Source organism: Montipora foliosa, chromosome 6, assembly GCF_036669935.1.
Source record: "Montipora foliosa isolate CH-2021 chromosome 6, ASM3666993v2, whole genome shotgun sequence".
Classification (NCBI taxonomy): domain Eukaryota; kingdom Metazoa; phylum Cnidaria; class Anthozoa; order Scleractinia; family Acroporidae; genus Montipora; species Montipora foliosa.
The window spans coordinates 70228197-70240696 of NC_090874.1; the positions used below are offsets into that span (position 1 = coordinate 70228197).

Sequence of the window (12500 nt, forward strand, 5' to 3'; positions counted from 1 at the left end):
AGTGAAACAGCTTGCGATTTGATGACACCATACATCGAATTTCTCATGAATTCACATCTTAAAAAGTTTCTCTTCATTGTAGATGCTGTATTGGTATTTTTACTGCTCTTCTTTTGCTTTCTTGAGGAGACAATGTTATTACTCATGAAAAGCGACACAGAACACAACATGTGGGCCAAGCTGGGCAGGGAATATGCCAGCAAGGCTCGGATGAAACTCCCGACCGGATGGACCGGATGAGGGGCCATGGCACATGTTGCAACACCAAGGGTGTGCCTCATGCCCGTGCAACAAGGCGAGCATGGTGGCTGGCATAATGTCCTGGGGCCAAGTTAACCCAGTCCAGCAGTAGAGCAACATGCCCCCTTCCTGATACGGTTTCAGTAAAGGGCTGAAGGGGTGCCGCAGGCAGCAATTCTCCACCCAAAACCTAAGCAACGCGACGGGTACCCGTACCCTGAGCTGAGGCCGATCCTTAAGACCCCTTCTCTACAAAATTAAAGGAGAAAGAGGAGCGAGGCCCTTGATGGCCCAAGGGGAGGAAAAACATTGATCGAGAAATTTGTGGGTGTGGGGTGGAGAGGACCAGGCCCGCTTAATTAAGTCCTAATATGATGTAATTATCAATCCCCTTTTTTTTTTGAAGAAAAAAGAAGTGAAAGTAGAGTCCACAAATATGAACTAAAAACAAGTATAAACCCTGTAGCATCCTAGTCCCAAGAGACAGCAAGTTTTCTCAAGCGACTGTACGGGTAAACAGACAACAAACATTATTAGTGTTTAAACGTCAGGAAAAGAAGCTAGATTGTGTGGCACTTGTAAGTTTGCTTCCTTTGGCATCAAGATAAAGCTCTGGTAGGCATCAGATTTCCAACGACCAAGGACTTAATCAGCCAATCAGGTAGCCCAGCAGCACCAGCTGTGGATGCTGCTGTAATGCGAAAGCTGTGAGAAGCGTAGTAAGTGCTGTTCAGTCCACAGACGTGTAGGAGGGCTCGCAAATGACTAGTAAGGGAGGAGCGGGTGAGAGAACCCATCTGCAAACTGGAAGAGGGTCAGGGCTGGTCCTTGTGTTGATATTTGAAGCATGTACTTTCTCAGGGCGGTGACAGCACAGACTGTTGAGTTTGATTGAGCAATAATGAGCGAGGAATCAAACTTCTATGGCCACATTGAATCAACAGTCAAAGATCAAACACTAAAATAACAATCAAAGGAATTAAATTAAACTTCTAAGGCTACAATAAATTCAGGCGTCAAATTAAGACCAAACACTAAAATAACAATGCGAAGAATAAAACTCCTATGGACACAAGAAATTCAGAAGTCAAAGATCAAAGACTTAAACAAGACACCTACAAGGGCATATCCGTGGAATGCACAAACAGTTAACACAAATTGTCCAGTTACAGTGAATATCAACTACAGCTAAACTTCGGAAAATAGGGAGAGATTACCAGAAAGATAAATCTGTAATATAACTTGAAGTTGCTTGTTGTAAAAATTCATTGTTAATGTTACTAAATTTGCAAATGCAAACAACGAAGCCCTATTAGCGGGTTATCAGCACACAGGATTTTTTAATTTTTTTTTTTTGAAGGAGACTTAATTCAAATCCCACAGTTTTACTTGCTTCCTTAACCCCGTTCATCCACATCATTCCCAAAACGTATTATAAATCACGGTTCAACAACCTATCATCCTGCCAGTTGTTCAAAAGGCGCTTAACGCTAATCTCAGGTTAAAAATTAACAAAGGAGTTTTATTCTCTACTCCCAAATGCTGTTCAAGGCTGATATTCGGCAAAACTTTACATTAGAAGAAGTCAATCTTGAAAAACAAAATAAGCAAACGTTGAAAACATGAAACAATAGTTTACGTTAATCCTGGATTAAGTTAATCAGCTTTTGAACAACCGGCCCCTGTATTTAAAGTCCGGTTCCATAATTCTGGTTTAGTTCCCTGCAAACTGTTTAAATATGCCGCGGCAAAGACAAAAAGACACTTCTTCCTTGAAAACTGTTTAAATCTGCCATGGCAAAGACAAGAAGACAAAATCTGTACTCCATTTCTCTCAATACTCAAAACTCTAAGATCCCGTAATTGCGTGTTCTATAATCCAGTCCAAAGTTCTAATTTTATAATTCCATAATCTTGATTTCAGTAATAACGTAACTTGGTACCAAACGTTCCACAATAACTTGAAATCTCGTTAAGAAAAAAGCTTAAATCCAGTAGTCCAGTCCGGGTTCAAATCGCCAAAACTCTCTCTATCATCAATTCAAAACTCAACAAAAGCAACAAGTAGTAAATAGTTCTCACAAACTACAAAGGGTCGCCACAATTCTACACTCGAGCTGAACAAAAAACTATCAAAAACGAAACCAAAAAACCCTAGTGATTGCTTCTCGAGAGAACAAACACCCGAAACTGTTCTGTGCCTGCCTCTTATGGCACTGAAAAAAAAGTACCGTAAGTAGTACAATGGTACTTGACTGTAGCCCTCGGCCGAGAAACTAATCTTAGCCAAAAGGCCGAGAAGTGACCAGGATATGGGATATTTAGGTTAAAAAAATTGTAGGGAAATGGGATTTTTGGCTGGAAGGGGGAGGGGGGATTACATACATACATACATACATACATACATACATACATACATACATACATACTTAATTGACCGCTCCCCATAGGGGCTTTTCAGGGCCAATGAGACACAACGAAACAACAGAACAGAACAACAACAACAACTGTTAAGAATCCCAACTGGCCGGAGGCAAACCAGTTGACTATTTACAAGTGCAGCTGGGAAGTTGAACCAGGGACTACCAGGATCAAATTCAACGAGTGGTCAGAGCGAGTCTTGAACCTGGGATCTTCGGATTTCAAGACAAATGCCCTAACCACTGGGCCACACTGCCTCCTTAAAATTGAATTGGGATTGAGGAGATACGGGATATTTTAAAAGTAAGAATGCATTGCCTGCGTGTGGTAGTGCAGTACCTTGACAGTTTTTTTTCCCCATAACTGTCAACTGAGCTGCGTTTTGTTTTTCCAGGAGATTCAAGTTGTCCTTTGCGCAATATGTAGCTCCAATAGTACATGATATTGTTTTGGTATCGTAAATCATTACAGTGACATGGTAGATATTTTTGCTAACTACCCCCTGAGAAGACATGTGCTTCAGTAAAATACTAAACCCAGAAAGATTGAAGAAAATAAAAGGAAATTGAGATAGACTTGGCTTTAAGGCTGACATGTTGATCATTTACAACTTCTTTTTCACCACAAGCTTAAGAGTGTACTCTGAGAATCTGACAGATTTCCAAAAACAATGTTCACTGAAGTTAAGCCCTTTCCGGCGGGGTTAGTATCGAGATGGGGGACGTAAAAATACGCGACTTGCTGTCAGGAACATTCAACCAAACATCCTATTTTAACGCTCAAAAATGCGAACTAAGCAAGGTACAGATTTTGTTAGCCTGCTTTATGCAAACCAAATATTAATGCAAAACTAAATAAATATTGGGATGTAGTTTTTAAGGAGAGCAGAAGGAACTTTTAGGAAGTGTCGATCGAGAATAAGACAATTCGCTATCAGCAACAAAATTTGCGAGATAAAAAGATAAATTTTGTGCCACGAATATAACAAGTTACCATCAGCAAAAACCATTTTGGGGAGATTTTTGTTACGTGCAATTTTTCTATTGTACTTTTGGTTGTACAAGCAAAATCGCAAAATCGAAAGTGACATCGATTCTAGCGGCTGCCTCTGATCAAGTTACCTTGTGTGTTTAACACTGACAACTCATGAAACAAAGGATGCATCTGTGACAAAATGACCGCAAGACACAGGGTTTTTGTTGTTGGTTTTTGCTTTTTTTTCTTTCAAGTGTTATAAAGTTCGACAAGATACATGTGCAAATTTAACACAAAGATCACAATCGTTGATACTAGTTTGAGTATAAACTGAAGTTAAGCTCCTCTGAATGGGGTTAGTACTTGGATGGGGGACCACTGAGAAGTCCCCATGAGGGCCATAGCTAATTTGTTTTTTTAAACTTGATTTATTTTACTTCTAATGAAGTATTCGTTCTATGCAAAATTATGTTCACAGTGGAACACACAAGTACGAAGCAAGATCTAGAAATAACGTAGAAAACTCTCCTCACCTTTAAAGCTTGCCTTTATCAAAGAAAAAGCATCCGTCCACTTTATCGAATAGTTTAATACTGTGTCAATCATGGCAGGCGGAAAGATTCCACACTAAATGTTTGCTTTCATCTAAATAACGGAAGTGTGTCACGGGTGGCCGAGTGGTCTAACACACTCGCAAATAATCCTGAAGGTCGGGGAAAGTACATGAGTTCTAATCGCGGCAGGGAAGTTTGAAAATACTGAAGGGTATAAAAGTTAATTCACCCGATCGGAGCTTAATTCAATATCCATGGGGTATGCACATTTGTGACTACCAACAAAACAAAAAAAAGACACCAGACCGGTTTTAAGACGTGGTATGCCTTCGGCATTTCATGTAATAACAAGAGGGGGAATTTCACTTCTATGGCTACAATACATTCAGCAGTCGAAGATCAAACCCTAAAATAACAAGCAGAGGAATTTAACTTCTAAGGCCACAAGAGATCCACAAGGCAAAGATCAAAACACTAAAATAACAATCAGAGGAATTAAACTTGTAAGGCCACAATAAATTCAGAACTTAAAGGTCAAACACTAAAATAACAATTGCAGAAATTATTATTTTTTTATGGCCACAAAATCAGCAGTCAAGGATTAAACCCTAAAAAGGGGAATTAATCTTCTATGGCCACAATACATTCAGCAGTCAAAGATCCAACCCGAAAATAACAATCAAAGGAGTTAAACTTTTAAGGCTACAATAAATTCTGGACTCAGAGGTCAAACACTACAATAACAATCTGAGGAATTATTTTCTATGGCCACAACAAATTCAGCAGTAAAAGATCAAACAGTAAAATAAAAGGCAGAGGAGTTAAACTTCTAAGGCCACGATAAATTCTGAAGTCAAAGATCAAACACTTAACTAACAAGCGGAGGATTTAAACTACTATCACCACAATAAATTCAGTGGTCAAAGATCAAACAGTTGTCGAGGGTTGTCGTAACGTTGGCATTTGGCCTTCGGGGAAACGCCTCCTTGTGCTGTTGGTTCGACAAGGAAGGGTTGTTGAGACATTCACAATGTGTGGGCTAGGTGATGGTGTGTTCAGTTCCCAATGCCGGTGCTAGAGGGTCTTGTTCGTGCATTGCCAAGTTGATGCACGGAAACGGAAACAGAAGATCTATCATCACAGTTTGTTCGTCCACCAGTCCGTCAACCAGAAGTCATACATTTCTCCATTGTTATCGGTGCCTCTAGAGGTTCTGTGAAAAGGTTCTATAGGGAGTGAAGAACAACAATATACTGGATGGATAAGTGTTTAGTTTTGCATTGGCAGGAGGTCAACTGCCTTGCATGAGTTCATGAAAGCTTCATTTGACTCGATCCGAAACATGCAGAATCGACTCGAGGAACAGGAAAGCGGAAATCAGTTCGGCTTTGCTGCCAGAAATGGGCAGATGGAGAGCGTGAAGACGAAGACGAACGGCTTCCGTCGACAGTGAAGTGAGATTTTCCCGACCATGAAGGCGAGGGCCTGTGGCTTTCAAATTGCCATGCGGACGAGCCATAACAAAATTTGTAAACAGTAAAGGTTCTCCTTACAGTAAACTAAAGAGCTCACAGAATAACCTCTGAAAATAGGAATTACTCCACGCGACAAAGGCAGAAATGAAACGCCTTCGGATTACAGGACATGTGGCTCCAAACAGGCCACTACGTGACAGGAGCTGGACACGGAGATTGAGGGCTCAAAGGTTATCGCTCGTAAACATTAACTTTAATCTTATACTAAACTAGACGCCGTACACTGGGTTGCCTGTGGTACCTGTAACTCAAAAACAGAAGGGACTGATAAAGCACATTTTACTTTTAACTTGACGTTTCGTATGCTACAACATACATCTTCAGAATTGACGGTTGAACAAATTCAAATATCGTATGTATAAAATTAAGAAGACTGGTAACTAGAGAGAATCAGATAAAAATAGTAAGATAAATAGATAGCAGTGAAAACTGACCGTTTAGTAAAGCCATAGTTTTTTACTGCCAACGTTTTCCTTTAACGCTGGTTTTTTAAGGTCACATACATGTATTAATAAAGCTTCCTTTATTTTACAATGTAAATCAGAGTTACCATTCACTAAAACTTGAAAATGGTCCCATTTTATGTTGTGACCTGTTTTTACTGCATGATCTGCAATAGGCCACTTTGGAAAATACCATAATACTCTTTGTTTATCCGCCCAAATTTTGCATAAGCATTGTTTTTGTTTTCCCTTGGGACCATTGTATGTCCCAAGAGAAACTGGAAACAATGCTTATGCAAAATTTGGGGGGACAAATAAAGAGTATTATGGTATTTTTCGAAGTGGCCTATTGCGGAAGTTTGACTGATCCCATTGAGTGCTTTGAAATGATCTTTTTTATGGTCACATAAGCGATGTTTCATTTTACCAATGTAAACTCATTGCAGTCCCAACAAGATGCCTTATAAACAACTTTGGATTTTTGTGACTTGCACGAACAATCCTTATATATCATATTTGAATTTGTTCAACCGTCACTTCTGAAGATGTATGTTGTAGCATACAAAATGTCAAGTTAAAAGTAAAATGCTCTTTATCGTTATGTTTGTAGCCGCTGTTTGTTTTATGTTTTTGATTAAGAAGGGACTGAGTTGGGTGGTATCATAGTTAATACAGGGGAACGGTTTGGAAGCTTGGCAAACATCAAAGGAGCACACAAAGATGCCAAGATTTAGATTGGAAAGTCCATGACCGTGCACAATCTTTTGTTTTGCGCTCATACACTATGCATGAATTACGTAACTAACACGTTTCTATTGATTAGTTCCTCAGTACAACTATTGTGTTTTGTGCACGGTCAAGGCCAAAAAAGAGAACAAAAACCTACAAAGAAATTTGTCAGGTTTCATAACCATTCCCCTCTATTAACTATGGTGGTATTGAACTGCAGCGTTCCAGTCAATTTTTTCAAGTTGGGGGTCATCAAGACCATTTAAGAGGTCACCCAGAAGTTGTGCCAGCAGAGGCTCTTTGGCTCACACGTTGATACGACGAAACAGATCTTTTTATGAGGTAAAAAACCTGGCCACCAGCCTATTAATCACTTGTCAGAAACAAAAAATTGCTGTCATCTTTAGAAAAAATAGGCACGCATCGCGTACGTGTGGTAGTGCGGTAACAAAGCGCTTTATTCCATATTGTCAAATGAGCTGCGTTTTGTCTTCCAGGATATTCAAGTTCAACATGTAGCTCTAACAGGACACGATACTGTTTTGGTATTGTATATCACTGTCGTGTCATGGTAAAGGTCTTAGGTAAATAGCCCCCTGAGAAAGACACGTGGTTACTAGCAAAGTACTACACCCAGAAAGACTGAAGAAAATAAAAGGAAATCGAGAAACACTGGCTTCTAGGCTGACATGCTGATCATTTCCAAGTTTCCTCACAACTTCTTTTGACCACAAGTTTAAGCGTGCTCTCTGATAGTGCTACTGAAGTTAACCCCTGTCCGGCGGGGTTAGTATCTGGATGGGTACCTAAAAAATATATCACTTCATAACAGAAGCATAAGACCGAAAATTCTATTTTAACGCCCAAAAATGCAAACTAAGCAAGCTACAGATTTTGTTAGCTTGCCTTATGCAAAACAAATATTGATGCAAAAGTAAATAAATATTGATACACAGTTTTTAGGAAGAGCAGAAAAAAGTTTTCAGGACGGTAGATCGAGAATAAAATATTTTGCTATCATTGACAAAATTTACGACATGAATACAACAATAATTTTGAACCGCGAATATGAATAAGTTACCATCAGCGAAAAACATTTTGTGAGATTTTTGCTACGCACAAATTTATTGTACTCTTGGCTGCACAAGTAAATCGCAAAATCGAAAGTGACATCGAATTCAGCTGGCACTGTGATCAAGTTACCACTGTGTGTTTGCGAAACAGTGAAGCATCTGTGTCAAATAATGGCACGATACCAGGTTTTCTTTCAAGTATTATAAAGTTTGACAAGAAATGTGCGAATTCAACACAAAGATTACAATCGCCCAACTCTTGACGTTGACCATTGACCATCTACTCTCCAAGACGAGGTTATTTATCACCAGGTAATTCCATCATTTTGGGAATAGCAGCTGTGATGTTTATGGTCAAATAAACACTTGAAACCACTTGTCTCAACACAACAGTTTTTACTAAACAGACATGACGACTACAAAATACAAACGTCCTAGCTCGTAGACCGTGTGGGTCATTTACATAAATGATTGACAAGCCTCAAAAACACTACATCACTCCCCTTCTTGATGATGAACTTTGGAAATGTGTAAGTGATTGACCTAAATGACTTCTTTAAAATGACTTTTTTTATAATATGAAAACAACAAACTGAAACGTGTTACAGAGTCACAAAAATCCATTGCATGCTTCTGGCCTCTAGTTCTACCGAACAAGTAGAACATAGTCTGCGAATCTCCTGGGAGGCCTTGTCTGCCTTTGTGATCGTCGTAGGCCTGCAGTAGGGCTTGAAGGCTTTGTTATTTTGTCCAGTTCCTGAATTTCCAGTGGTTGGGGATTTGCTGAAACGTCTTCGTTCATCTCTTGTGTGTAGTTTTCAGTATGCTTGATGTGACTGGGGACAACTTTGAACATCGATGAGTTGTGCGTAACGGTCTTGTGTCCGTCGCTTGCGGTAATCATCGATCCTTTTTTTTCTTCAACTACAAGAGGCACTGGATTAAACGGGGTACTGAGCTTGTTGGCCTTTGGTTGCTTGATTAAAACTGTATCTCCCAGCTTGATATTGCTTTCTCTCACACCTAGCTTTTGGTCAGCATATGCCTTTATCTTCTTTTTCTGCTCTGCATCTCTCTCCGCTAGGTTCGTCTGTGTCTCAACAATAGTTTGTTGGCAGACTAGTGGCATCACTTCTGGCAGAGTGGTCTTGAGCTTCCTCTGGTTAAGTGCTTCGCATGGTGAGATGCCAGTAGTCGAGTGAGGTGTCACCTGATACTGCCGTAGAAATTTGTTGAGCTCTTGTTCCAGTTCTTATGCTCGATGGTCGCAGTTCTCACGCATTTTTCTAGTGTCATGATGAAACGTTCTGCTTCGCCATTTGCCCTTGGCCAGAGAGGCGTGATCTTGCGGTGTTGAAAGCCTAAATGCTCAGCAAAATTCTTGAGCTCCACACCATTGAAGGGGGGTCCATTGTCGTTCTTTAGGACTTCAGGAATCCCTTGTCTAGCGAAAATTGTGTCGAGCTTCGGGATTGTGGATCTGGCAGAAGTGGATGTGACAATTTCCACTTCTGGAAAAAGGCTGTATTTGTCGATGAAAACCATGAGATGGTCTCCAGAAGGAAGTGGTCCTAGGAAGTCCACTGAGAGTTCTTGCCACGGAGCGGTTGGTAGCGATGTCATCCGTACAGCTTCAAGTCGCTGTGCCTTGCAAGTAGTTGCTGCTTGGCATGGTAGATAGCTGTCGACTTTCTCCTTCACCATCTTGTCCACACCGGGAAACCAGACTTTCTCTTTGGTGAGCTGTTTTGTCTTTAGGATTCCTTGGTGTCCAATATGCGCTAGGTCTACAGCTCTGTTTCTCAGTGTGTCAATGACTATGATCCTATTTCCCCTCAATATTGTTCCCTTATAGACCAATAGTTCGTCCTTCACTTTCTTGTACTCTTGTACTTCGGGATCCATCCACAGGCCAGTTTCAATGGCCTTGATAAGCACCTGGAGCAAAGAGTCTTTCTCCGTCTCCAACTTGATTTCTTGCAGTGTCATTGCTTTTGGTACAGCTTCGTTGCAAATGTAGATAACATAGTCTTCCGCGATGTTGTGTTGTTCACATTCTGCAGTACTTGGGTGACGACTCATGAAATTGGTTGGGTTTTCGGCGTCTTTTTCAGGTCGGTAAATAAGCTGACAGTTATAGGGCATTAGCCTCAACTTCCATCTATCGCTGCGTGCTGATGTTGGCTTGTGACTGTTGAAGATCCCCAGAAGCGGCTTGTGATCTGTGGCAATGGTGAACTCTGACCCATACAGGTAAAGGTGAAAATGTTCAGCAGCCCAAACTACTCCTAGCATTTCTGTCTCGGTCTGGGAGTATCTGTGCTCAACGTTGCTGAGCGCTCGGCTCGAGTAGCTGACAACTTTACCGTCTTGCACCAACAAACCTCAAGTCCAACGGGGCTCGCGTCGACTATCACTTTGGTCTTGAGTCTCGGGTTGAAATGTGACATCACATGATTCTTGGTCAGGGTGTCTTTCAACTTGTTGAATGCTATTTGCTGCTCCAAAAGGACTTTCGAATTCCCTGTTCGTGGGGGACTGGAAACGAGTCTCGTCGGTTTTATCTTGATTGACGATCTTAAGCACGCCTAGCTGTTTAGTAGTGTAGCAATTGAGGAGGTTTCCTGAAGCACCTTTGACAATGTGCAAGGTTGTTTGTGTGCTGTTGGCATTGGCGGATATTTCGGCCTTGACAGTTCCCAGTAGGAGTAGGGGTGTCAGTGAGCCGTAGGAGAAAATTCTGCGCTTGGTTTTTTCTGGAGCTTTTTCCTTGTATAATTCCTTGAGTGTTCTCATCAATAAGATCAACCAATGCTCTGGAGTCAACCATCATTTCCACTTGTTTTTCGTCGATCTTGACTTGGCACATAGGTTGTTTGTCACGGCCTACTGTGTACACGTACTCATCTTCTACATCAGTGTCTCAATGCGTGACCTGGTTTGCCGACTCAAGTGGGTTTGTTCTGCAAACTTGGGCAAAATGGTTTAGTTTGCCACATGAGGTGCACTTAATGTTCTTTGTGGGGCAGCTGTCTCTCTATGACTGTATATTCCACTGCAGTTCCTACATTTTCCGTCGTGCTTTCGGGATTTGTCACGGTTGCGTGACTCTTGGCGATTTTGTGGATGGCGCTGTTTGCCTATCAGTTGTGTTCTTCTTTGGGGTGGTTTTACGGCCTACTGTGTACACGTACTCATCTTCTACATCAGTGTCTCAATGCGTGACCTGGTTTGCCGACTCAAGTGGGTTTGTCCTGCAAACTTGGGCAAAATGGTTTAGTTTGCCACATGAGGTGCACTTAATGTTCTTTGTGGGGCAGCTGTCTCTCTATGACTGTATATTCCACTGCAGTTCCTACATTTTCCGTCGTGCTTTCGGGATTTGTCACGGTTGCGTGACTCTTGGCGATTTTGTGGATGGCGCTGTTTGCCTATCAGTTGTGTTCTTCTTTGGGGTGGTTTTACCGCGTTCACCGTTTTATCCTTATTTTCAAGATCCTTCGCTTGTACTTCGCTTAATTCTAGGGCTCTACCAGCTTTCATGAGACCAGCTAAATAGAGGTCCTCTCGCAGAGCTTTACGCCAAAGGGGGTTTGACTGGCAGTTCAAGATGATTTGTTCTTTAATCTCTTTGTCTGGATTTGTGAAATCGCAGGTCTTTGCCAGGCTTCTCAGACGGGTATGGAAACTGTCCAGGGTTTCTCCATCCTTTTGCTTGACCTAACGGAAGTTGTATACTTCGTATGTTGTGTTCACTTGTGGAGAGAAGTAAGCGGTTAGTTTTTCGATGGCTTTGTTGTAATCCTTGTCCTCGCCGACGTCTTGAAGTGTCTCGAAGATCTCGTCCACCTCTGGCCCACCGTAATGCAGCAGAAGAGCTCTCTTCTGCTTGTCATCGGTAATCCCCAGTGCAATGGTTAATCTGTCGAATCGTCCTAGCCATTTCTTCCATCTAGGGCCTCCATTTCCATCAAGGTGAACTTTAAACGGTGGGAAGTTAGGCAGTGAAATCGCCATTGTTTTGATTTCGCGGGAAATCGTTTCAGAATTCTCTTCGGAAATCTCTTTATAAATCGCTTCGGAAATCCTGGTAGAACGCGCTCTGTGGGTTCTTTGCTTGATCCTCGTCGCCAGATGTGATGTTGGAAACCACCTGTCTGAACACAACAGTTTTTACTAAACAGACATGACGACTACAAAATACAAAAGTCGTAGCTCCTAGACCACGTGGGTCATTTACATAAATGATTGACAAGTCTCAAAAACACTACAGCAGCTACTTTATTATTCATCAGCATCACAATTTTTTGCCGATTTTGGGGCTCATTTTGTTGAAACTCAAGCACACTTCCAACAGACCTGTTTATTTTCGTGACTTATGCACTGCTTACAGTGCACTACCACAAAAATCCTCCCGTATCACATTTCCACACACATATGCAAATTTGTTAAGCTCGAAAATTACACATGTTAAATTCACAAAAGATGCAAATATCACAAAAATCTTTTCCAGCAAAAAATGTATTGAAA

At 41.2% G+C, this 12500-nt stretch overlaps 1 protein-coding gene across 6 annotated transcripts in view; it reads right to left on the minus strand.

Annotated features, from left to right (window-relative positions):
- LOC138008314 (ubiquitin carboxyl-terminal hydrolase CYLD-like) overlaps positions 1 to 12500 on the minus strand; it is a 118403-nt gene that overhangs the window by 33622 nt on the left and 72281 nt on the right. The window lies entirely within an intron of this gene.